This window comes from Diceros bicornis, chromosome 38 (assembly GCF_020826845.1).
Source record: "Diceros bicornis minor isolate mBicDic1 chromosome 38, mDicBic1.mat.cur, whole genome shotgun sequence".
Lineage (NCBI taxonomy): Eukaryota > Metazoa > Chordata > Mammalia > Perissodactyla > Rhinocerotidae > Diceros > Diceros bicornis.
The window spans coordinates 31,971,055-31,996,604 of NC_080777.1; the positions used below are offsets into that span (position 1 = coordinate 31,971,055).

Genomic DNA, 25,550 nt, shown 5'->3' on the forward strand with positions numbered 1-25,550 from the left:
ACCCCCAAGTTCATCATTTACAATGATGCCTCAGAAACCCTCCCAGAGCCCCTCCACCCTCCAACAGATGTCACCCTGAAGCCAGACACAGAAGCTGTGCAGGGCGAACACAGCGCCACCAGCCCCACGTCCCTCAGCGGGGTCATCCTGTCAGCACTGGGAGCCCAGTCACTGCTCGACTAGCTGCACTCCTACTGCTTCTGCTCCCGGGGGAACAGGAGCACGGGTACCGCCTGTGGGAGCAGGTAGAGAAGGACCGAGAGCTGAAGAGGGACAGCAGCCGACAGCCGGGTGCACACTCTGCAGGAGGAGCTGGACGAGCTGAAGGGAGGGGGCTCCCTAACTGAGCAGCCTGCTGCCCCCCGCCGAGGTCAGTCCCGGGGCTTGGGGCTCTCCCACTGCCTGCTCATCATGAGGGGTTTCCTGCTCCGCAGCAGATGTCCCCTGAACACTTCTGTGCACAGCATGCCTGCTGCTGTCCTGGGAGAAGGCTCTGCTGGTAGCCGCCCCTCCCAGACAGGGAGCCCAGGCTGCAGAGCTCACCCCGCTCGCTCTAGGGCGCTCAAGAGGCAGCGGTAGTTGTTGGAGTTTAGCAGGTGGGAAAGGAGGCATTGCAGGTCAGCTGTGAAAGCCAGACCTACCCAATGAATGGTGTCTGGATGGTTGGTTTTCCACTTAAACAGGAGAAAAACAGCTTCTGTTACATCCCTCACACAAATGTAAATTCCAAAGAGTTAGGATCTAAATGTGAAATCAAATCGACATAGTAAACTATTAGAAAAGTTACAGGAGACTCTTAAAGTTGTGAGGAGGTTCTTTCCATTCATGTTTTAATGAATATCCTTGAACTGAAGTCATTTTGAACATTTTAATAATTTCTTTAAAATTTGAAACATCTTTTTGAGTAGAATACATTCTCTTTTGTAAAAATTAAAACACTAGAGAAATACATAAGCTAAGAAGTGGTAAAAACTCCTATTTCTCACCTACCTCCCAACTTTTATTCCTTGTTGGTAGTAAAATATCGTGTGTAATCTCCTTGACTGTTCCCTGTGCTTTACATGCATATTTCTCCACCTGTATGAATAGATTGGATATATTTTTGGTGTGTTTCTTGGCTATGTTTCTGATTTTCCCACTCTTTTACAATTTAGTAGTTGTAAACTTTGGTTTCTCGATATTCCTTACATATTGAGGGTACTATCTTTTGCCTGTTATACCTCCATGGCGAACATTTCCCTACCACATTGTTCATTTAATCTGGATCAGTGCTTGTCTTCTCAGATGTCAGTAACACTTCAGGTGGGAAATGGCTTTATGTGACAGGCTGTTCAAGACCTCCAGGACCCCCAGGGCAACAACCATTAGGACAACACAAAACAAGAAACAAAACCCATCCCGTGTGTTTCCAGGTGCCTTCTGGGGGAAGGACAGCTCCAGTTGAGGACCGCTGATGTCTTGGTCAGAGTTATCCCCTATGTTCTCCTACCACGTTAAAGCTGTTTCTGTTGTATGTCGTACCTGATGGTACAGTTTGGTGCCTTTGTCTGTTCCTCTTGGTCAGACTACACAAGGTTTCTCACTGTTACAGGTCTTTCTGGAGAGCCAGCCCTTAACTCCATTGCTTAGGTCTACATTGTTGTTCCTGCCTCATGAATCCTCACTTCATTCTGCTGTTGTTGGTTTCATTGTGGTGGTGTTCTGGCTCCTGGAGGGAAGTGCTCAGCTTCTTCATGTAGAGTTGATATTCTCTGATACCTGCAGCGGAGGCTATGTCCCTTTTTCTGTCCCTTAGTCTCCACGCCATGGATTTACCTCATGCTGCTCTCATTGCTGTTCATTTCTAAAGAGTTTGTCCTGTCTGTTTGGATCCCCTCTGTAACCTGAGAGATTTAGAAGAGTGTGGACTGATTTTCAGGTGGATAGATTGGGGAAAGGGAGCCAATATTTTGTGATTATTTTTTACTTTTATTGCTTTAAGGTCCGGTAATATGGTCACTTGTAGATTTCTGCTTTTTGGACTCCTTAGAGATTTGATTGTGGCTTAGCACACAGTGCATTTTGGTGACTGTTTCATTGTGCTTTGAGCAGAATGTTTCCTCACCAATAGTTCCTTATGTTGTTGTCCCTCAGGCTTAGGCCAGATCTAGCTTTTTTGTGTTTGTCAACAGATCTGTTTCCTAACTTACTGTATCACTTGACCTGTGGATTTCTAAGAGAGGTAAGGTAGGTTTCCCTGTGATTCTGGAGGTGCCTGTGTCTTCTTGTTTGTCCAGTTTTGCTTTATGTTTCAAGACCATATTGTTAGGTGCATAAGTGTCCCTGACAGTTATCAACACAGAAAACCCCTGTTTGTCCCATTTAAAGTCTTATTTCTTTATCGCCTTATTTTCAACCATACTATATACCTTTATGTTATAACTATATTTTAACTCAACTTGAGAGCCTTCATGTTTTTCTAGAGCAATTTGATCCATTTACAATTGTGATTATTGATAAATTGGAATTTGAGTCTACCCTTTAATTTAATTTTTAATTTGTTAGGCTTTCTCATGACTTTTCTCTTCTTCTAGTGGGTGTCTTTCAGCTTTTAGGGACAACGATTTCTGTCTCTCTTTCTGTAAATGCTTAGAGTTGATCAGTTCCTGTGTTCTACACTCCCAACTCATCACCTTCCACTCCCCAGCTTGAGAAGGGCTGATCCCAGTTCTGTGTTCTTATTTTCCCCTTCATGTAACCATGATTGGATGTAAGTATACATTTTATTGGTTACTTTGTTCACCATTATTTATTGTATCCAAAGTTTTCCTCTTTCTTGGAAATATTTGATGCTATTTGGGAACTCATATGACAGTAAAATTTTGAGAGGAATCGAGTCTGAGATACTCCTTAGGTGCTGATGCTAGGGAGCTAGCACCTAAGCTCTTAAAGTGGCATTGGTGTGTCTGCAGAGTCAGGATGAGGTCAGAGATGTTTAAAACCATGGAATTGAATGAGGTTTCCTGGAGACACTGCAACTGTGGAAGGGACCAGGGCCCCGCCTAGGAACAGGCAGAGTTTGCAGAGGTGCAGCTGAAGAGCCTTCAGGAAAGGAGACTGAAACAGTGGAGCACGGAGTGGCAAGAGTCACAAGGGGAAAAGGGTATTGCAGAAAGGAGGGGTGCTCAGCTGGGTGGGATACAGCTATGATCAGAATGGAGAAAAGATGGCTGGATTTGACCACATGGGATCATGAGTGACCTCAGTCTCCTTGAGAGGACGGAAATGGAACTGGGTCTGGAGTGGGAGAAGGGGGCCATTGGAGGGCTGTAAGGATGACGCACTTTATTTAAGAGGTTTAGCCATGAAGGGGAGTCGGGAAGTGGACAGTAGCCAAAAGGGAGCATGTGTCCAAGGGAGAGTTTGTTTGTAAGGTGAAGATGAGTTAACAGTTGTTGCACTTAGGACAGGATGGAGAGGAGGAGGCTGAGGGCCTGGGAGGAGCGTGCTGGGCCCTGAGGAGGTGCAGGGCAGGGCTCCGCTGCCTGGGCAGGTGCAGAGAGCAAGAGGACAGATGTGCTGGTGGAAAGGGCGCCCTGCGCCTCTGCTCCTGTATTCCTGGAGCGTGAGGTGGGCAGTGGCTGGGAGTGGAGGAGCGATGCAGGAGGTGTTAGATGAGTGGCAGGGGGAGGAGGGGGAAGGGGAGAGGGTGCCCTGGCTTGGTCTCCATGGCCCACACGGAGCTCCCCGCTAGGGTCCCCAGTCACCAGCTGTTGTCTCTCTTTGATGTTTTCCTCAAAATGTCGGCTCTCTTCATGGTTCCCAGGGCTATTATGAATTTGTTCGTCAATGAAAGAATCTTTGGGTCATTTTTTAGGGATTTTATGTCAAAGGGGCTCTACATGTGTTTATTCAATCCATCAGCTTTACCCAATCCCTTTGTTTTTGGACAGGTTCCATACAACAAAGGAGCCAGGCCAGTGGCCTGCAGGTTTCAGGGATCAAGAGGTTTGCCCTCCAGAAAGCCAGTGCTGATTGGCATTCTCACAGGACGTGGTGCTGTCTCCCTGAGCCTGCTCTAAGTGTGGTTGTCACGACGTTGTAAATCCTAGGGCAGTCCTATCAGGGCCCATCATTAACATTTCTGTGACCACTGAGGGCGAACATTTTTCTGTGATCATTATCTGTCATTTCCCTGACTGTGCTGTCTCCTGCCTTCCTCACTGAGCTCCGAACCTTCCTGATGGAATCAGGACGTTCACTCTCTATCCAGTGTGATTGCACGTTCCCTCAGTGTGCCCCTTGAGTACTTGCTTCAAAAATATCTATTTTCTTCACATTCTTTGATTCCTTCTTCATATAATCTAGATTTAATCTGGAGCTTTAAATATGTTTTATTGTGGAAAACATTGAACATACACAAAATAAAGAGATAATTGTGATAGCCCCCCATGTCCCTGTTACCCAGCTTCAACATTTATCAGTATTCTGATATTTTTGTTTCCTCTATATTTCTACCCACTCCCTACCTTCCATTGATTAATTTTTAATTAATAGATTCTTTTTTAGGAAAGTTTTAGATGGACAGAGAAATTCAGCAGATAGTGCAGAGCATTTCTCCCTCCTCCCCCGCAGTTTCCCCTACTGTTAACATCTTGCATGACCACCTGTGTTAGTGCGGTTCATTCCTTACAAGTGAGGAGCTGATGTGTTCATAACCAAGTCCGTGGTTTACATTAAGGTTCACTGTCTCACTGTCATGTACTTGGATTTTGACAAATGCATAATCTCATGTATCCATCATGACAGTATCCTACAGAAGAGTTGGATTGCCCTAAAATCCCTGCGCTCTGCCTCCTCATCCCTTGCCTTCCAACTCCTGGCAACACTGATCTTTATACTGTTTCTATAGTTTTGCCTTGTCTAGAATGTCGTGTAATTTGGAATATATGAAAACTACGGAACAGAGTATATAGCCTTCTCCAGTTGGGTTCTTCCAATTAGCAATATGTATTTAAGTGTCCACTATGTCTTTTTGTGGCTTGATAGCTAATTTCTTTCTTTTTTCCTTTTTGTATATTGAGTTAAAATATATATAACAAAAAGTGTGACATCTTAACCATTTTTAAGTGTGCACTTCAGTGACGTTCAATACATTTACGCTGTTGCACAGTCATCAGCACCATTCATCCCCATAACTCTTATAAATGTGAAACTCTATACCTATTAAACAGTAAGTCTCCCTTCTCCCCTCCCCCCAGCCCTTGGCAGCCACCATTCCACTTTCCATCTCTGTGATTTTGACTACTCTCAGTTCCTCATGTTAGTGGAATCATACAGTATTTTTCTTTTTGTGACTGTCTTATTTCTGTTAGCATAATGTCCCCAAGGTTAATCCACGTGTAGCATATTGTAGAATTTGCTTCCTTTGTAACGCTGAATAATATTCTGTTATATGGATCTACTACATTTTGTGTATCCATTCATGTGTCAGTGGACACTGCGGTGGCTTCCACGTTTTAACTATTGTGAATAATACTGCTATAAACATGGGTGTACAAATATCTCTTCAAGGCTCTGCTTTCAGATCTTTTGGGTGTATATCCAGACGTGGAATTGCTGGATCATGTGATAATTCTATGCTCAATTTTTTGAGGAATATCCATACTGTTTTCCATAGCGGCTGCACCATTTTACATTCTTATCAACAGTGTACACGGGTTCCCTTTTCACCGCATCCTGGCCAACACATGTTGTTTTCTGTCTTTCCTGTAGCGCTCATCTTAGTGGGTGTGAGGTGGTGTCTCATTGTGGTTTTGATTTGCATTTCCCTAATGATTAGTGGTGTTGAGCGTCTTTTCATGTGCTTATATGCCATTCATAAGTCTTTGGAGAACTGTCTCTTCAAGTCCTTTGCCCATATTTGAATTGGCTTGTTTTTCAGTTGTTTAGTTTTAGGACATCTCTGTATATTGCAGATACCAGTCTCTTGTCAGAAATATGACTTGCAAATATTTTCTCCTACTCTGTGCCTTGCCATTTTACTCTATGGACAGTGCCTCTTGATGTACCAACTTATACAATTTTCATGGAGTCCAATTTGTCAGTTGTTTTTCTTTTGTTACCTGTGCCTTTGGTGTCATATCCAAGAAATCATTGGCAAGTCTGGTGTCATAAAGATTTTGTCGTGTTTTCTTCTAAGAGTTTTCTCATTTTAGGTCTTACATTTATATCCTTGAGTTAATTTTTGTATATGGTGTTGGATGAGGGTCCAAGTTCATTCTTTTGCATGTGGATATCCAGTTTTCCCAGTACCATTTGTTGACAAGAAACCTTTCTCTATTGCATGGTCTTGGCACCCTTGTCAAAAATCACTTGACCATATATGTGAGGGTTTATTTCTGGGCTCGCTGTTCTCTGCCATTGGTCTCTATGTCTGTCTTTATGCCAATACCATACTGTTGATTACTGTGGCTTTGTAGTAAGTTTTGAAATCAGGAAATGTGAATTCTCCAGTTTTGCTCTTTTTCAGGATTGTTTTAGCTATTCTGAGTCCCTTGAGATTCCATGTGAATTTTAGGACGAGTTTTTCTATTTCTGCAAAAAACATCATTAGGATTTGGATAGGGATTACATTGAATCTGTAGACTGCTTTGGGTAATATTGACACTTTAAAAATAGTAAGCCTTCCAATCCATGAATATGGGATGTGTGTCCACTTATGTATGTTTTCTTTTTTTTTTTAATTTTTTGTTTATTGCAGTAACATTGGTTTATAACATTGTAAAAATTTCAGGTGTACATCATTATACTTCTATTTCTGCATAGATTACATTATGTTCACCACCAAAATACTAATTACAACCCATCACCAGACACATGTACCGAATTATCCCTTTCACCTTCTTCCCTCTCCCCTTCCCCTCTGGTAACCACCAATCCAATCTCTGCCTATGTATGTCTTCTTTAATTTCTTTCTGAAATGTTTTCTAGTTTTTATGGTGCAAGCCTTTCACCTCCTTGGTTAAGTTAATTCTTAAGCATGTTATTCTTTCTGATATAAATGAATTGTTTTTGTAATTTCCTTTTCAGAGACCTCCTGGTTCATGTATAGAAATGCAACTGATTTTTGTGTATTGACTTTGTGTCTTGCTACTTTCCTGAATTCATCTGTTAGATCAAACGGCTTTTTGTGGAGTCTTTCCGATTTTCTACATATGAGATGCTATCATCGTCAAACAGAGACCATTTTACTTCTTTGTTTCCAATTTGGATGCCTTTTATTTATTTATTTTTATTGCCTTATGGTTCTGGCTTGAACTTTCAGTACTGTGTTGAATAGAAGTGGTGAAAGTGGGCATCCTTGCCTTGTTCCTGATCTTAGAGCTTTCAGAAAAAGCTTTCAGTCTTCCATCACTGAGTTTTGTGTTTGCTGTGTGTTTTTCCTGCTATTCCTTGTTTCTCGAGTGTTTTATCATGAAAGGGTGTTGGATTTTGTCAAATGGTTTTTCTGCATCAATCGAGATGGTCATGTTTTTTCCCCTTCATTTTCTTGATGTTGCATATTACATTGATCGATTTTTGTATGTTAATCTACCCTTGTATATCAGGAATAAATTTCACTTGGTGGTAGTGTATAATTCTTGTAATATGCTGTTGAATTCAGATGGTTAGTATTTTGTTGAGGATTTTTGCATCTATGTTCATCAGGGGTAATGGTCTGTAGTTTTATTTTGTTTTAGTGTCCTTGTATAGTGTTGGTATCAGGGTAATGCTGGCGTCGTAAAATGAGTTTGGAAGTGTTCTTTCTTTTTCAATATTTGACAGAGTGTAAGAAGGCTTGTTTTTAAAGCTTCTTTATATGTTTGGTAGAATTCACCACTGCAGTCATATGGTCCTGGGTTTTACTTTGTTGAGAGATTATTTTTTTTTAGATTTCTTGAAATATTAGTGACATATAACACATGTAAGTTTTAGGTGTTCAAGAGGATGATTTGTGAAGGGATTACCACAATACGATGAGTTAGCACCTCCATTCCCTCACATAATTAACTTGTTTTTTCTAGTGATCACTTTTAAGATCTACTCTCTTAACAACTTTCAAGTCTATAATATATTATTGTTAATTATGGTCACCATGCTGTACATTAGATCCCCAAAACTTATTGATTTTACAGATAGAAATTTGTGCACTTTGACTTACCTCTCCCCCTTTCCCCCACGCCCAAGGTACTGGCAAACACCATTCTAACCTCTATTGCTTTAAGTTGGGCTTTTTTAGATTTCACGTAAGTGAGAATATATAGTATTCGTCTTTGTCTGTCTGACTTATATCACTTAGCATAATGCCTCAAGTTCCATCTGTGTAGTTACAAAATGCAGGATTTCATTCTCTTGCATGGCTAAATAATATTCTATTATATATTTCATGTATATTTACATATGTCTGACATTTTCTTTATCTATTTATCCATTGATGGACACATGGATTGTGTCCACGTTCTCAGTTTGTGATTAATGCTGCAATGAACACAGGGGTGCAGAAATCTCTTCAGAATAGTGACTTCATTTCCTTTGGATATACAACCAGAAGGGGAATTGCTCATTTATATAGTATTTCTCTTTTTATTTTTTTGAGAAAATTCCATATTTTTTCCATAGTGACTGTAGCAATTTACATTCATACCAACAGTGCACAGGGTTCTGTTTTCTACACAGCCTCGCCAACACTTGTTGTCTGTTGTCTCTTTGAAGATAACCATTCTAGCAGGTGTGAGGTGATATCTCATTGTAGTTTTGATTTTATTTCCCTGATGATGAGTGATTATGAACATCTTCTCATGTACCTGTTAACCATTTTTATGTCTTCTTTGGAAAAGTATTCAGGTCCTTTGACCATTTTCATATTGTTTTGTTGTTTTCTTTGCTGTTGAGTTGTGAGAGTTTCTTATATACTGTGGATATTAACCCCTTTAGTTTGCCAATTATTTTGTTTGCTGTCCAGAAGATTTTTAGATTGATGTCATCCCACTTGTTAAGTTTTACATTTGTTGTTTGCACTTTTGGTGTTATATCCAAAAAAATCGTTGTCAAAACGAGTTTCCTGGGGCTGTTTTCTCTATATTTTCTTCTAGTTGTTTTATATTTGGTGTCTTCCATTTAAGTCTTTAATTCAATTTGGGATTATTTATAGAGTGGTGTAAAATAGGGGTCCAATTTCAGTTTTCTTCATGTGGTTATCCAGTTTTCCCAACACCATTTATTGTAGAAACTATCTGTTCCCCATGGAGTCTTCTTAGCTGACTAGTCAAGTGTTAGCAAAGTGTATGTGTGTGGTTTTATTTCTGGGCCTTTGATTCTGTTTTATTGGTCTATATGTCTCTTTTTATACCTGTATCATTACCGTTTTTATTACTATAGATTTGTAATAAAATTTGAAATCAGGAATGTGATGCCTTCAGCTTTTTCTTTCTCAGGGTTGCTTTGGTTATTGGAGGTCTTTTGTGGATCCATATGAATGTTAGGATTGTTTGTCCTATTTCTGTGAAAAATGTGATGGGAATTTTAATAGGAATTGCATGGAATCTTGAGATGGCATTGGGTAGCATGGACATTTTAACAATATTAATTCTTCTGATCCACGAACATAAGATATCTTTTCATTTCTTTGTGTCTTTGGTTTCTCTCATGAATGTCTTATACTTGTCAGTGTCTAGATCTTTCACCTTCTTGGTTAAATTTATTTATGAGTATTTTACTGTTTTTGATGTTATTGTAAATAGGATTTTTTTCTTTATATCTTTTTTAGGTAGTTCATTGTTAGTGTACAGAAAGGCAACAGATTTCTATATGTTAATTTTGTCTCCTGCAGCTTGAGTGAATTCGTTTATTAGTCCTAACAGTTTGGGGGGGAATCCTTAAGTATTTCTCTATATAAAATCATATCGTCTGCAAACATAGAGCACTTTGATTCTTCATTTCCAATTTAGAAGTATCTTATTTCTTTTCGTTGCCAAATGTCTCTGGGTGAGACTTGTAGCAGTATGTTGAAGAGTGGTGTTGTGACTGGGCACCCTTGTCTTGTTCTTTGTCTTCGCAAGAAAGCTTTCAACCTTTCACTGTTCAATGTGATGTTAGCTATGGGTTTTGTCGTGTAAACCTTTTATTTTGTTCAGGTATGTTCTTTCTGTAACACTTTATTGAGAGTTTTTATCATGAAGGGCTGTTGAATTTTGTCAAACTGCTTTTTCTGCATCGATTGAGATTATTTTGTGATTTTTATCATTCATTCTATTAATGTGGTGTATCACATTCATTGATTTGCATCATGTTGAACTTGATCATGTTGTTTGATCCTTTTTTTGAGTTCAGATAGTTTTGTTATAATGTGTCTTGGAGAAGAAAGTTTTAGTTTGAAATTTTAGGTTGACAGATTGGCTTCAGGACCTTGGATGTGTAAATCTCTCTCCAGATTTGGGAAAGTGTCAGCTGCTATTTTGTTTAAGTAAACACTCTTTTCCTTTATCCCTGTCTTCTCCTCTGGTACTTTAATAATGCTTATCTATTTCTTTTCCTGGTATCCCATAATTCACACTGCCTTTCCCCGTTCCTATCCATTCCCATTTTTCTTTTTGCTTCTTTGACTGGATGATTACAAATGACACATCTCCTAGTTCACTAATTATTTCTTGTACAAGGTTGAATCTGATTTAGAAGCTCTCTATTGAATTCTTCAGTTCAAACATTGTGTTCTTCAACTCTAGGATTTCTGTTTGTTTTCCCTTAATGATTTCTGTTTCTATAATGAACTTCTCACTTGTTCATGCACTGTTTCCTTATTTCATTTAGTAGTCTATCTATGTTTCCTTAGAATTTTATGAATTTCTCAAAGAAGGTTGTTCTGAAGTCTTTGTCACATAGTTCCTATATCTCCATTTCTTGGTCAGTCATTGGAGTTTTATTCTTTTTCTTAGGTGGTGTCATGGGTTTTTGATTATTCATGATCCTTGTGGCCTTCCATGGGTGTCTGCAAATTTGAGGAAGTAGGCACCTCTTCCACTCTTTACAGACTGGCTTTAGCAAACGAAAGGCTTCACAGGCAGCGCATCTAGGGGTCCTGGGTAGGCCATCTGGTAGTGTCCAGGGGCAGGCTTGCTGCTGCAGTCCTTGGGCAGCCTGGTACTGGGGTGAGTGGAAAGCTTGGGTCCACAGTATTGTGTCTGGCCCTGGGCACAGCTGGGACCCTGAGTTCATGAGTAGCCCCACTGGAGCCTGGTTTGGCAGGTCCTCAGAGCCTGCAGCCACAGGAGTCATCCAGGGCCATGAGAGTTCGCCAGTGCTGGGATGAGCTGAGAGCCTTGGTTCACGGGAGACTGCCAGGACCCTGGCGCCATGAGAGACAGCTTGTGCTGGGGTAGGCCAGAAGTCTGGATTCCTGGGAGCCTGCTGGGAGCCTGGGGCCACAGGAGCTGCCTGAGGCTGCAGAAGCCAGCAGGCACTGGGTCAAGGTGGAAGCCTGGGTTCATGGGAACCTGCCGGTGCCTGGTGTCATGGGAGCTGCCTGGGGCCGCCTGAGTCAGCAAGCACCTGGGTGAGCGGGGGGCCTCGTTTTGTGGGAGCCTGCCTGGAGCCTGGTTCCATGTGAGCTGTCTACGGCTGCTGGAACTGGTAGGTGGTGTGGTGAACCATGGGCCTGAGTTCCTAGCAGCCCCTGGGGAGCCTGGTGCCATGGAATCTACCTGCGGTTGCTGGAGCCAGCAAGTGCTGGAGTGACTTGGGGTCTTGGGGGTGTGGGAGCCCACTCGGTGCACTGGTACAGAAGCTGCCTGTGGCTGTGGGTGCTGCCTGTGGCTGCCTGGAGTAGGCAGGAACTTGGGTGAGCCAGCGTCTGGATTCACCAGAGCCCACCAGGAACCTGGTGCCAAGGACACCACTTGGGGTCACAGGAGCCACCTTGGGCTGTTGAAGATGGCAGCCCCTAGGCTGAGATGGGGCCCTGGGTTCCCAGGAGCCTGGTGGGAGCCTGGTGTCAGGGATGCTGCTTGGGGCCACCAGAGCTGGCATGCTCCAGGGTGAGCCAGGGGCCTGGATTTGCAGAAGCCTGCAGGGAGCCAGCTAGGTCCACAGGAGTCAGCCTGGGGCTGGGGCAGGCTGGCTAAGGTCAGGCAGAGTGGAGAAGTCCCTTCTCATTGAGAGGTATTTGATTACTGATTCAGTCTGCTTATTTGTTACTGATCTGTTCAAGATTTCTATTTCTTCATGATTCAGCTTTCGTAGGTTGTTTCTAGGAATTTATCTATTTTGTCTAGGTTACCCAATTTATGAGTGTACACTAGTTCAGAATAGTCTCTTCTGATCTTTTTCTTTCTGAAGCATCAGTTGTAATGCCTCCTCTTTCATTTCTGATTTAGTTCGAGTCATCCTCTTTGTTTTCCTAGATATTTTATCTAAGGTTTTCTCAATTTTATTTTTTCCAAAACTCAACTTTTCTTTTATTGATCTTCCATACTGTGTTTCATTTTTTTTCCACTCTCCTCTTTGTGACTTCCATCCTTCTGCTAACTTTGGGTTTCATTTTTTCTTTTGTTAATGTTGTGTGTTGTAAGTCAGGTTGTTTCTTTGACATCTTTCTTCTCTTATAATGTACAACTTTATCACTATAAACTTTCTTCTTAGTACTACTTTTGCTGCATCCTGTAAGTTTTGGTGTGTTTATTGTTTCTTTCTTTTTTTTTTTTTTTGGTGACGAAGATTGGCCCTGTGCTCACATCTGGCAATCCTCTTTTATTTTATTTTATTTTATTTTTTGCTGAGGAAGACTGGCCCTGGGCTAACATCCGTGCCCATCTTCCTCCACTTTATATGGGACGCCGCCAGAGCATAGCTTGCCAAGCGGTGCGTCAGTGCACACCCAGAATCTGAGCCGGCGAACCACGGTCTGCCGCAGTGGAGCGCACACACTTAACTGCTTGTGCCACCAGGCCGGCCCCTGTTGTTTCTTTTTGTATGTTTTGAGCTATTTTCTAATTTCCCTTTTGATTTCTTCTTTGATCTACCTTTTTTTGTGTGTGAGGAAGATCAGCCCTGAGCTAACATCCATGCCAATCCTCCTCTTTTTGCTGAGGAAGACCCGCCCTGAGCTAACATCCGTGCCCATCTTCTTCCACTTTATGTGGGATACCACTACAGCATGGCCTGACAAGCATGCATCGGTGCGTGCCCAGGATCCTAACCCGGGCCGCCAGCAGCGAAGCACACGCACTTAACCGCTACAGCACGTGTCAGCCCCCGACCTACTTTTAAGTTTAAGAGTTTTTGTTGAACTTCCACGTGTTATGAATGTTCCGGTTTTCCTTCTGTTATTGACTTCTGGTTTCATGCCATTGTGTTTAGAAAAGTTACTTGGTATTATTTCAGTCTTCTTAATCTTGTTAAGACTTGTTTTGTGACCTAACATGTGATCTGTTCTGGAAAATAGTCTGTGTGCCCATGAGAAGAGTGTGCATTTGTTGCTGTCCAGTAAAATGTTCTGTGTGTGTCTGATAGCTCCATTTAGTATTTAATGTTTTCATGTCTGCTATTTCCTGTTTTCTGTCTGGATATTCTATCCATTGTTAAAAGTGGGTCTTTGAAATCTCCTACTATTTGTAACTCATATAAGTGAGAAGGCTTTTATTTTGAGAATATACAAAGATCCCTTAGAACTCAATTATAAAAGACAAGTCAATGAAACGGGGTAAGCAACTGGAATAGACATGTCTCCAGGAAATATATAGATGGCCAATAAGCACAAGATAGTTGCTCAGTATCATTAATTATTAGGAAAATACAAATTCAAAGCACAGTGTGATACTATTTCATGCTCCAAATGAAGGCTATATTCAACATAATGGAAAAGAACAAGTGTTAGTAAAGATGTGGAGAAAGAGAAACCCACATTCATTACTGGTGGGAAAGTAAAATGATGCAGCCACTGCACAAAACAACTTGGCATTTTCTAAAATCTTAAACCTAGAATTACCATTGACCTGGAGAGGCCCGTGGAAGATATGTCCAAAAGAGCAAACTTGCCCATAGACATTCAAAGCAACATTGTTCACAATGGTCCAAAAGTGGAACAAACCCAAATTTCTATCCAGTTATCACTGCATAAACCAAATGTGGCCTAATCATAATTTAGGATGTTATAAGCCCTAAAAAGGAATTAAGTACTGCTACATACTAGGCCATGGGTGAATCTTGAAACATGTGTGCTCACTGAAGCCATCCACAAAGGCAACAGATAACATGATGCCATTTGAACGAAATGTCCAGAATAGGAAAATCCATAGGGGGAGAAAACAGATGAGCTGTTTCCATGGGCTTGGGTTAACAGAAAATAGAGTGTGAATGAGTATGGGTTTGTTTGGGGGTGTTGAAAATGTTCTGGAATTAGATAGTGGTGATAGCCACATGACATAATCATTGTGCTAAAAGCCACAGAAATGTATACTTTGAAATGCTTAAAACGGTGTATTCTACGTTAAGCAGATTTTCCACATAAAAATTTTGAATTTTTTAAGTTAATCAGGGTATTGGTTAATTTTAAGTTGGTTAGTACATTTAATAACTGTAATTAATGGAGTTATTAGGGCTAGGGCAAGTTGTAGCCAAGAGAGTAAACATCCGACGAGGGTTATAGTAACAAATCCTATGATTATACAAGCAACAGTCTAAAATCCAGTCCATTTCCATTGTCCCCAACTTGGAGAGACCAGCCATGAAAATAGGTCAGTGATCTCGGGGGCCTTTGGTATCTTTTCAAAGATTTGGGTAATGTTATGCAATATTTTAACCTCTTGGGCCATTTGATGGAGGTAGGTTTGAACTTCTGTGTTGAAGTACACTCAGCAAGTGGTTCTAGGAAAGGCACAAACCCCTCCTTCCTTGGCCGGTATAGACAGTCTAGGGCCAGGCCATTTTCTAAAACCATTTAGGCAAGAGACTCATGAGACTGTTGTTCAAGGGCTGGGATATGTTCTTACGGAGTTGTTGTCCATGTTGTGTTAAGGTTGTTGATACCTCTTAGTTGCCTCAGTTTCCTGATTTTATGTGGGTAGTGCCACCACACCTGTGCCCAGTCCAGTCAGTCAATCCTAGTAGAACTGAACACCCAGTGCTATAGGACTGACATTGTTTCTATGGGTTGGTGGTAGCCGGCCAGGGCAGGAAACTCAAGGGACCTGCAACCTGAGAGAAGTAAGCTGAGAGAGAGAAAACAATGCATTGCACAATACAGCATGGAGAAAGCTGCTCACAGGGTTGGGGAAGAGAGAAGCTCACTGGGTGAGAGCCTTGTGATATCAGCCCACAGTATAACCCAAAAGTGGATGCTCCTGGTGTAAAATATTCCTGAGGTGTCTTGAGGTGAAACAAGTAATTTGCACCCATTCACTGGTTACCTGTGCTATATGATTTCAGGGGGTATGGTTAAAGTGTTTGTGGGCCAAGAGCTGTTTGGGCCTGAGCACAAAATCACCAAGGTGGCCTCAAAGGCTACCACAAAATGACCCCTCAAGGAGCAGTTGGGGCAGAAAGTGGGGGGAGCATTTTGAAGGAAGCCTGGGGCAAAGATGTTGTTCGATGGAGTTGGCTACAAGTGAGATCTCCGCAGGATAAGCCCTTCAGCTGGGGTACAGTAGGTGATTGGAGGCCAAGTGACAGACCCTGTGACTCCTGATTCCCAGTGCACGGGCAGCCTTCTCAGCCCATTGGACATAAATGGTGATGGTGTTTGTGAAGCCTCTTGATGGCTGTGTGGAAGGTATAGGGGATGTGTGGTGGGAGATGTCATGATAGTGTCGGGAGGAGCTGTGTGTGAGATTACGGTGTTGAAGGGGAAGGACTGGAGGCAGGTGCAGTGGGTGTGTGACCAACAATGGTCGGTGAAAGGACAGATGGGGTGTAACTGGGGAAATCAAGGACCAGCAGAAGTAATGTGTTTAAAACAAGACACCAGGGCCTGCCCAGTGGCTTAGCGGTTAAGTGAGCACGCTCCGCTACTGGCGGTCCTGGTTCGGATCCTGGGTGCGCACCAACTGGCACACCCAGTCCTTGCAAATTTCCCACATGCATTTTACATGCATTTTCTCTTCTTTTGATGGTAGATGAGTTCTAAGGAAACGGTGAAGACACAGTGAGGAGGAATTGTGGGTTTCTGCAAGACTACCTCTAGGAGTGCCACCTCCTCAACCTGAACAACCACCCGGCACTACTAGAAATGAAAGACATCCCATCACCATGGATTGGAAGACTTCTTATTGTGACGATGTCAACATTATCCAAAGAGATCAACAAATCCAGTGCAGTCCTTACCAAAATCCCAAGGACGTTTTGTGCTGAAATAGAAAAAAACCCATCCTAAAATTCTTATGGAATCTCAAATAAGCCCAGATACCAAAAATAATCTTGAAAGAAGGTACTAAGTTGGAGGACTGATTCTTCCTGATTGAAAACTTACTACAAATCTACAGTATCAAAACTGCATTGTCATAGCATAAAGACAGATATATTGACCAATGGAAACAGAATTGAGAGCCCAGAAATTAACCCTCACCCATGTGATCAAATGATGTTTGACAAGGGTGCCAAGATTATTCAAAGGGGAAAAGCCCTTTCAACAAGTTGTGCTGGAAAATGTGGATATCTACATGCAAAAGAATCAACTTGGACCCTTACCTAACACCATATACAAAGCTTAATTCCCAATAGATCAAAGACCTAAATGTAAGAGCTAAAACTATAATACTCTTAGAAGAAAACATAAGACAAAACTTTACAAGATAGGATTTGGTAATGATTTCACGGATATGACCCCAAAGGAGCAGCCAATAAAATAAGAAAATACACATGCTGGACTTCATGGATATTAAAAAGTTTTGTATCTCAAAAGACATTATCAACAGTAAAAGCACAACTCACAGGATGGGCGACCATATTTGCAAACCATGTGAATGACAAGGGCTTAATATCCAGAATAGATAGAGAACTCCTAAACTCAACAACAAAAATCAAACAACCCAAATCAAATTTGAACAAAGTACATGAGTAGACATTTCCTCAAAGAAGATCTGCAAATAACCAATAAGCATATGAAAAGATGCTCATCATCAGTAATCATTAGGGAAATGCAAATCAGAAACACAGTGAGAGACCACCTCACATTCATCTATCAAAAAAAAAAAAAGTTGGCATCTATAAAAAAAAAAAAAGAAGAAGAAGAAAAAGAATAGAACCAGTGTTGGTCAAGATGTGGAGATGTTGGAACCTTGTGCACTGTCTTGGGAAGATAAAATATATAGTTGCTGTAGAAATTAGTATAAGAATTCCTAAAAAAAATTAAAAATATAATTATATAGGGCCCAGCAATTCCAATTTTGGGTATATATGCCCCCAAAGAGTTGAAAGCATATTCTTCAAAACATATTTCAACACCCATATTCATAGCATCAGTATTCATAATAGCTAAAACATAGAAGCCACCCAAGTATCGTAACTGAGGAAGGGCTCACTGCCCAATGCACCCCTTAGGCCGACCATGAGATACCCGCTCTTGTAGAAGGGAAAAAGCTTTATTACGAGGTTGGCCAGCAGGGAGACAGGAGACAAAGGTTAAATCCTTCTCCCCAATGGGCAAGTGAAAGGGCTTTTTAAGGGCAAAGGAGTGGGTGCGGGAGGTTGGGAGCGGTCCTATGCATTTTGCGCAAGATTTTCATGTTCTGTCATACATCCCACGTTCAAAAGGCAGTGTCCTTAACATGATTGGCAGCTGAGTTCTTGGTCCCCTACGTCATCCTCCAGTCACTTGACTCAAACAGCAGTGACAGTTTGAGTCTTGCCAGCCGTCTTGTGGTCTCACTGGTTCAAACCAGTTGAAACTTGCTCAAGGAGGAAAAACGGAGTTTCTGAAAAACAACTCATGGCCCAAGACTAGATCCTTAGTAAATATATGGAACGTGGCTTAAGAAAGTAGTCTCCAGGGGACTGTTGATAAAAGTCTGGTTGGGGCCCCATTTTATTTTGGGCTTGGTTTTGGGCCCGGCTAGGCTATCTGTCCAGGGATGTATGGATATGCAAAATGTGGTATATACATAAAGTGGCATATTATTCATCCTTAACAAAGGAAGGAAATTCTAAGATATGGCACACCATGGATGAACCTTCAGGATATTACTCTAAATGAAATAAGCCAGTCACAAAAATACAACCTTGTGTGATTTCCCTTCTATGAGGTTCCTGAAATCGCTCGATTCAGAGAGACAGAAAGTAGAATGGTGTTTGCCAGGGGCTGGGAGGAGGAGGAATGGGGGGTTATTCATGAATGGGTATAGAGTTTCAGTTTTGTAGGATGAAAAGACTTCTAAAGATGGATCGTGGTGATAATTGCACAGCAATATTAATGTCTTCAATACACTTAAAACATACTTAATGTATCTATGGGGCCTGATGACTTGTCCTGGCTGAGCATGTGCTTGTGCTGTTGCACATCTTACCCCTCACTGTGCAGTTGGGAAACTGGCCCAGAAAGAGGCAAGTACTGGCCCAGACCACGGGAGGTAGTCTGGGTCCCAAAGACTAGACAGAGCTCCAGCTTCCTTGGCCAAGGCTCCGCCCCTTCCCTCAGGTTCTTTTGGCAATGAGAGGCATTAAGATCTTAGGGGATTGCTGCCCACCCCTCTCCATATGGGGTCATTTTCCTCTCCTCATCATCGCATGTGCACAGGCACCCCCACTCACACTGACTTCTCATGTGGGGGCCATGGAGGTGCAGTCAAGAAAGAGCTGACCCGGAGGAAGTGACAAGAGGCAAGAGGGAATGAGATTGGAAGCAGCGCTCCCAGTGGACCATGGCATTCGTTCTCCTAGATACATGCCCAGGGGCACAGAGATGGGCAGAGGAATCCCTAATGTTCCTAGTTTTCTGCCTGTTCCAGACCCATCCCTGGCCCAACCTGGGGAGCACAGGACTGGGGTCCTGCAGTCCACCTCTGTGGGCTCCCAGAACTGTGATGAGTCCATCCTCCCCTTGTGTAGGCATTGGGAACAGGAGAGAATACCTCAGTGAGGGTCCTCTTGTATAAAATGGAGTGCATCCAGCAGGTGACTCCAAGTGTTCCACGCACTCGCAACGTGTCTGTTGGACTAGGTTCTCTGTTGATGACCTACTGTGCTCTGAAACGCTTAGAAGATGCTTTCCACCCACTTGAGATCATTTAGAACTGAGAAGACATGGGGGCATGGGTGGATGAGAACTGGGGATAAGGAAGAAGATGTCAGAGCACTGGACCCCAAGTCTAGAGATGAGGGAGAAGACCAGTTCTTGTTGGACTCTTGGGGTCCTCATCTGGAGGCAGGGGGGAGTCATTGTCCTGGTTGAGGTTGGATCCTCAGGAATGAAGAAGACACCTGGTGGGGGACAGCAAGATGGGGGGAAAGGTAGGCTCCCAAGATTCACCCCACTCTCTCGAAGCCGACAGGTCCTGCTCCTTTACCTCTGGGACCCTGGAGAGCCTCTGCCTTGAGGACATCGGAAGAATGGTTCCTTTCTGTTTGGTGGAGTTTTGGTGAGGGCTGCAGTGCTAGTGCTGGCCACCAGGGGGTGGGCAGGTTCTTGTGTCAGTGGTGGCAAGTTAGATTTTTTATTTTTTCCAGTTGTATTGAGATATACTTGATATACAACATTATGCAAGTTAACATTGTTGTGTGGTACATTTGAAAGTTGCTAAGAAAGTAGATCCTAAAACTTCTCATCACCAGGAAAAAATCTTTTATGTTTGTTTGGTGATTGATATGAACTAAACTTATTTTGGTAACCATTACATAATATACATATACATCAAGTCCTTTCCTTCTGCTGTAAACCTGGAATTTACACAGTGTCCACTGAACTTTTCTTGACCTCCTGGAGCAGAGAAGAGTCAAGCAGAGGTCTTTCTGGCTGTCCCTCTACCTCAGAAACAACTTGTACCTTCTATTACTAGTGTTCATCTCCACAATCAGAGTTGGTCAGAAGCAGGGAGAGGGGTGCAAGATCTTCCCATGTACTCATTCTGCAGCTGTGCACTGAGCACTCACCCTGTGCCAGGTGCCCTGGTGGGCCAAAGTGCAGGATGAAAATGACCAAGTGGTCCCTTCCTGCCAGGAGCTCACAGTCTAGAGGGGAAATGGACAAAAGCAAAGACAGGAGCAAGAAAAGAACAAGTGCTGTAGAGAAACATATCAGGGGGCTGTGAGGGGGGCTTGGCGTCACTGGGTAGGAGGGTCTGAAAGGCCTCACTGGGTGACGTTTACTGGGACCAGAATGATAAGAGGGAGCCAACCCTGCACGAGTTTGGGAGAAGTGTGTCAGAGAGATGGCACCACTGATCCTGAGTCTCACAGGCAGAAGTGAGTTTGGCCAGAGGAGGTTAGAAATGTGGCCAGTGCAGCTGGAGGGAGGCTGGGAGGAGAGAACAGGAGCTGGGGTGGAAGCTAGGGCCAGGGCCTGGTAGGCTGTGTCAGTTACCTTTCCCTCTCTGACTTCATTGCCCTTAACCTTGCATTTCAAAACTACAAATGTTGACTGTCTCACAATCTGTGTGGATCAGCAATCAGGCACGTTTTAGCTGGGTGCCTGTGCCTCAGTGAGTTGAACAGGTTGGTGCTGTGGCCTCAACTGAGGCTCAGCTGGGAGAGGACTACCCCCAAAGGTCACTCTCAGCCTTCAGGGTTCAGTTTGGACTGAGAGTCTAAGTTTCTGTCTGTTGGCCTGGTCACTCCCATGCTTCTCTCCTCTATAGGCCTCCACATTGGGCAGCCCCAAAACACTGGTATTTGATTCCTCAGTTACAGGGATTCGACAGAGTGAGAGAGAGAGAGAGATGGAACATGAGAGAGGGAGTAAGAGGAAGTGAGAGACTTGTGTAGTTAAAATTTAGACAAGACATTCCATCACTTTGGCTGTTATTATGTTCAGAAGCCAGTTACTAACCACTTAGTGGTTCCACGGGGATGTGTGTAACATGGGTGGGGCTTACTGGGTACCACTGTGGAGGCTGCCCACCTCATAGGCCAAGATGAGGCACTTGGGTGTCATTCTCCATAAAACAGGAAACAATTGAATGGTTTAATGCCACAGGGTGGCAGTATCTAAATTTCCATTAGTTTCAACCCCTTCATGATGCTGACCTGAAAATGAGGCCAAGTTGGAAGTGACTGTCCCAATAACACATTGCTAGAACCCAGGCCTGTTTTGAGTGGTGTTCTGTGCTACCTGTCACCCCTTCTTGTTATTTTTCCATCTCTAAGTTTGTGCCATAGGTACATGTGACACCAGCCCACAGGGGTAATAGATATTATGTCATATACACCGGGTGACATCCCTAGGAAGTAGATTCTAGCCTGATCCCCCTTGTGTAGGTTTGGAGACTGGGGAGGACCTGAGAGGCACTGGGACTATCCCAGGATGAAGAACTGGTAAGTTAAAGGAAGTCTGCATTCATCTCTATCTCCTCAAAGCTAGGACCTGAGTTAGGTTTCCAGGGAACTGTCGCTAGGGCTGTGTAGGCTCCTTGTGAACAGTTCAGGAAGTGACATGAGAGAAGAGGGTGAGAAGCCCAGGCTCAAGGGGCAGCTCTGGAGAAATCTGATTGAGGTAAGGGGCCCCGGTATAGGAATCTTGAAAAATGACCCCATCTCCTTGGTCCTAGGCCTCAACAGATCTTTGAACTCTGGTAACCAGGCACCCACAGTCCCCCATCCAGCTCACTTGATGGGAGACAGTCAAGAGGCAAAAATGTTTTGTTGTTGTATCCCAACTTTTGCAGGATCTGGACTCAAAAAATCCCAGAAAGAGAATCTTTTTGATTGTGGCCTACGTTGGCTCAGCCCTCATCCCTGATGCCTCTGGGTGTCTGAGAGGAGGCAGTGAAGGGTAACATGGGGCAGTCCAGGAAAGGTTAGTGCAGGCCAGGACACAACAGTGATCAACCCCAAAATCCAGGCCCTCCATCGTGTGTTTGTGTGTCTGTGTGGAGTGGGGAAGGCAGGGTATGTGGGGCAGGCCATTCCTGGGCAGGAGCTGGTTGTTAGGTGTCGGAAGCCTGGTGGGTCTGTCACGTTCATACCCCAGGTCATGGCTGGCAGCATGAGAAGGTGAGCTGCTCAACTCGTATGTTATTGAGCCCTAGAGGCTTCATCTCCTTCCCTTCCTGACCAGAGTTCTTTGCCAGGATGCCCTCTGTGCCTGAACTGAGGAGCAGACTTTCTCTTGGGCATTGGCCACAGTGGCAGTGTGCAGGCAGCCCCTGATTCCCTCTGGCCCAGCTCCCAGGCAGTCTTTGCAGAACTCCACTCAGGAGGTTGTCGAGTAGCTGCCCAATGGTTTCGACTCCACCAACTCACTAGACAAGGAGCAGGTGCATGAGGCCACCCACACCATCCAGTGCTGCTCTGAGATGAGAGCAGGAGCAGAGGGCCTCCACACTCAGGACCTTGAGATGATGGGGTTGGACCAGAACTAGGGTGGGACCAGTCAGGGGCTGTCTCTTTTTCAAGCTAAAGGAGATGTACGTGCAGGTAACATTGCCTGGTTCAGAGCTGAGGTGCTGTGACCCCCTTTCCTTTTGCCTGGTGTGAGCTTCTGGAGGCCACTGAGGCAAAGCCAGAGGGTAAGGGGGACTGCAGCCTGGGTATTCCTGGAAAGGAAGTGGGATCTTTCCTGTGTTTAGAAGGACACATGGAAAGTCAGCTATGTGAGTGAATCTTTCTCTTTATCCCGCTGCAGCGCCAGCTGCAGAGCTCCAGCTGGTGGCAGAAGCAGAGTAGTGGGCAGTGGTGGAGGTAGAGCTGGCTCCAGCTCCGTTGACACCACCCCCTCTAGCGCTGGAGCCAGCGTCCCCTCCACCAGCAGTGTTGGAGCTGGAGCAAGGACCAACATGGGCTCCAGCAGGAGTGGGAGCTGCTGAGATGGAGTCACCTGGACCATCATTTCTAGTGGGAAGTCCATCTCCACCTGTGGCTAAGAAGCCTGAAAGAAGCCTAACCTCACGGCCTTCCCTCCTAAGCTGGTGGTGGAGCAGTTGACCGTGATGGATGCGGTGAGCAGCTGGGCTCTCAGGGCGAGGTGGAGCAGGCCTTCCGTCTACCATCGTTGCCCCAGACCTCATCCAGACTCCTATGATCTGGGCCCGAATCCTGGCTCCACCCCTTACCAACCATACTACCTGGGCAACTTTCTGAACCCCCAAATATTTGCTGTCCACCTGTAGAGCGTAGAGGTGGACACTAACAGGACCTGCTGCACAGAGTGGCTGTGCCAGCTCCATGAGGTAGAAGAGATGGAAAGGTGAGCAGGTCCTGGCATCTCAGTGGTGGAGAGGAACTCACTGTGTGCAGCCAGGTCCCCGGTGGCCCAACCGTCTGCTCAGGAGGCTCCACAGCCTCAGGATTTATTAGACACCTGATGTGTACTTCACTATGAGGGAGACAGACAAGGCCCGTGGTTGTAGCTGCCACAGGGGAATGTGCATCAGAATGGGGAGTGGGATCAGAGGGGCGATCAGGTTGTTGGAAGATGCCCCCTTGGGATGAGCCGAGCTGAGCCACCATCTGGAGCTTGGAGTTAGCCAGGACAGGCTGGATGCAAATGCCCCTCTCCCTTCCCTGCCAGTATTGGGTCCTGGGTCATCCTCTGCTGTGTGCCTGCAGTGGACAGAGAAGAAAAGCCAGGGACTCTAACAAGGCTCAGGCCACATCCTGAGCTTCCTGAGCTCCAGTTCTAAACTGTGACCCCTGTGTGGGACTTTGGAGGCGGTGGACACAGAGCTGGGGTGTGGCAATGTTGGGTGACACTCCCCCTGTTCCCCAGGTGCTCTTCCAGAAGGTGGTGCCCTCTCAGTTCCTGGGCTGCACCTGGGGCAAGAGGAACAAGCCCAGCAATGAGCACCTGGCACCCACCGTCCGGGCCAACGTCGACCACTTCAGAAGGGTTGCCAACCTCATCACCACCACCTGCCTCAGGGACCCGAGCATGATGGCCCAGGACAGGGCGAGTGTGGTGGAGCGCTGTAACCAGGTGGCCCAGGTATGCTGTGGGAGGCCCAGTGGAGCCCCTCTCTGGACCCTTAGGAACTGCCTCCACCTTTATCAGCTCCCAGGATTGAAGTGTGTGATAAGCCCCTGCAAGTCCCTAGGCCCTTCCTGACAGGGGCATGCTGACCTTGACTCCAGGTCCCAGTGCGGGGATGCTCACTTCCTACCTGGCTCCCTCCCTGGGTTGAGCTAAAATCCTCCTCCTTGTGAGTGTTACATTTTGGGGCCTAAATGTGCCCTTCTGGGGCTCCCTGAACATCTGTCTCATCCAGGAGGGGAGATTTAAATAGAAGGGGACTGAAGCTAGAGCAAGCAGGCCTCCAGCGCCCCACCTCACAGCTCATTCTCTTCCCTACCCCAGGAGTGCGAGATCCTGAAGAACTTCTCACCGCGCTCTGTCATCTCTGCTCTGCAGAAAACATCCATATGCCACCTGAAGAACACATGGGGGAGGTTTCCTGGTGGGTAGGCCTCTCTCCATAGGAGGACCAGGGTAGATGGGGGATCTCCTGAATGTCTGCCATTGGTCCCTCAGTCAGCTAGGAACTCCTGGGAGGCAGCAAATGATGGGGACAGGGCCTGGGCCTCGGCGGTGGGTCTCTAAGTCTCCTGGTGACCTTAGTGCACCAATTCTGCTTCAGGACTCCCTTTCCCTAAATGCCAGGTACTGGATTGAGCCTGGCCCAGTTGGACAATGAGCCACATTGGAGATTTTCAAGTGTTTATAGCAACAGAACTCTACGCCCAGTTGAAATTCAAAGTGGTCAAAAGAGAGCCGCTCTGTATAGCTGTGGAATGGATACCCCAGTGACCAACAGGAGAGCCCCCTCCCAGTCCCACAAGACCTTAGCGCTCAGAGGAGTCCAGTGAGAGCACTCCTCCAGGCAGTTTGAATCTCTCAGGTTGTCAAAGAAAAGGATTTGCACTTAGACCCCTCACATTATCCCTAAATTTATCCTTCCCTCTTTCCCCTCCCCTCAGGGAAAGCTCTGAAAAACTTAAGGAGCGCTATAGCCAAGACGAGTCCTTAAGCAGAGAACTGATGACCAAGGTAGAGTGGAGGCTGGGGGTCTGGAAAGAGAGGAGGGGTCGGGGGGGAGGGGGACTGAGCAAGCTGTGGTTTTGATAGTTTCTCACTTGAACTTTCTCTGAAACATTCCCATCTATCTTGTCCAGGTTAACAAGCAGAGGGATCTGTTCTGCCCATGGGCAGGTGGGATGCCATTTTTGGGCAGGAGGCCTTGGTCATGGGACACAGTGGTGTTGGCTGGGCTGTTCCAGGACGAGTTGCCGAGCTGGCGCCATCAGCAGGTATCTGGCTTCCATGCACATCCATCTTGCTAGATGTATCTTCTTCCAGGCTGTTGGGTGGTTGGGGTGGGTTTATCCCTCAGCCTACACCTGTCCTCAGGAAGCCAGGCCCCTGCTGCTCCTTCTGTCTTCACCATGTCTCCAAGGGGAAG

The 25,550-nt window shown here is 44.8% G+C and overlaps 1 protein-coding gene and 1 long non-coding RNA gene across 4 annotated transcripts in view; both read left to right on the forward strand.

Moving 5' to 3' along the window:
- Nucleotides 1-25,550, forward strand: part of LOC131399511 (ral guanine nucleotide dissociation stimulator-like) — a 249,899-nt gene that overhangs the window by 116,600 nt on the left and 107,749 nt on the right. The window lies entirely within an intron of this gene.
- Nucleotides 152-25,145, forward strand: LOC131399517 (uncharacterized). The gene is made up of 4 exons (XR_009217149.1): nt 152-370; nt 22,781-23,093; nt 24,449-24,548; nt 25,069-25,145. It is a non-coding gene; the product is annotated as an uncharacterized LOC131399517 (long non-coding RNA).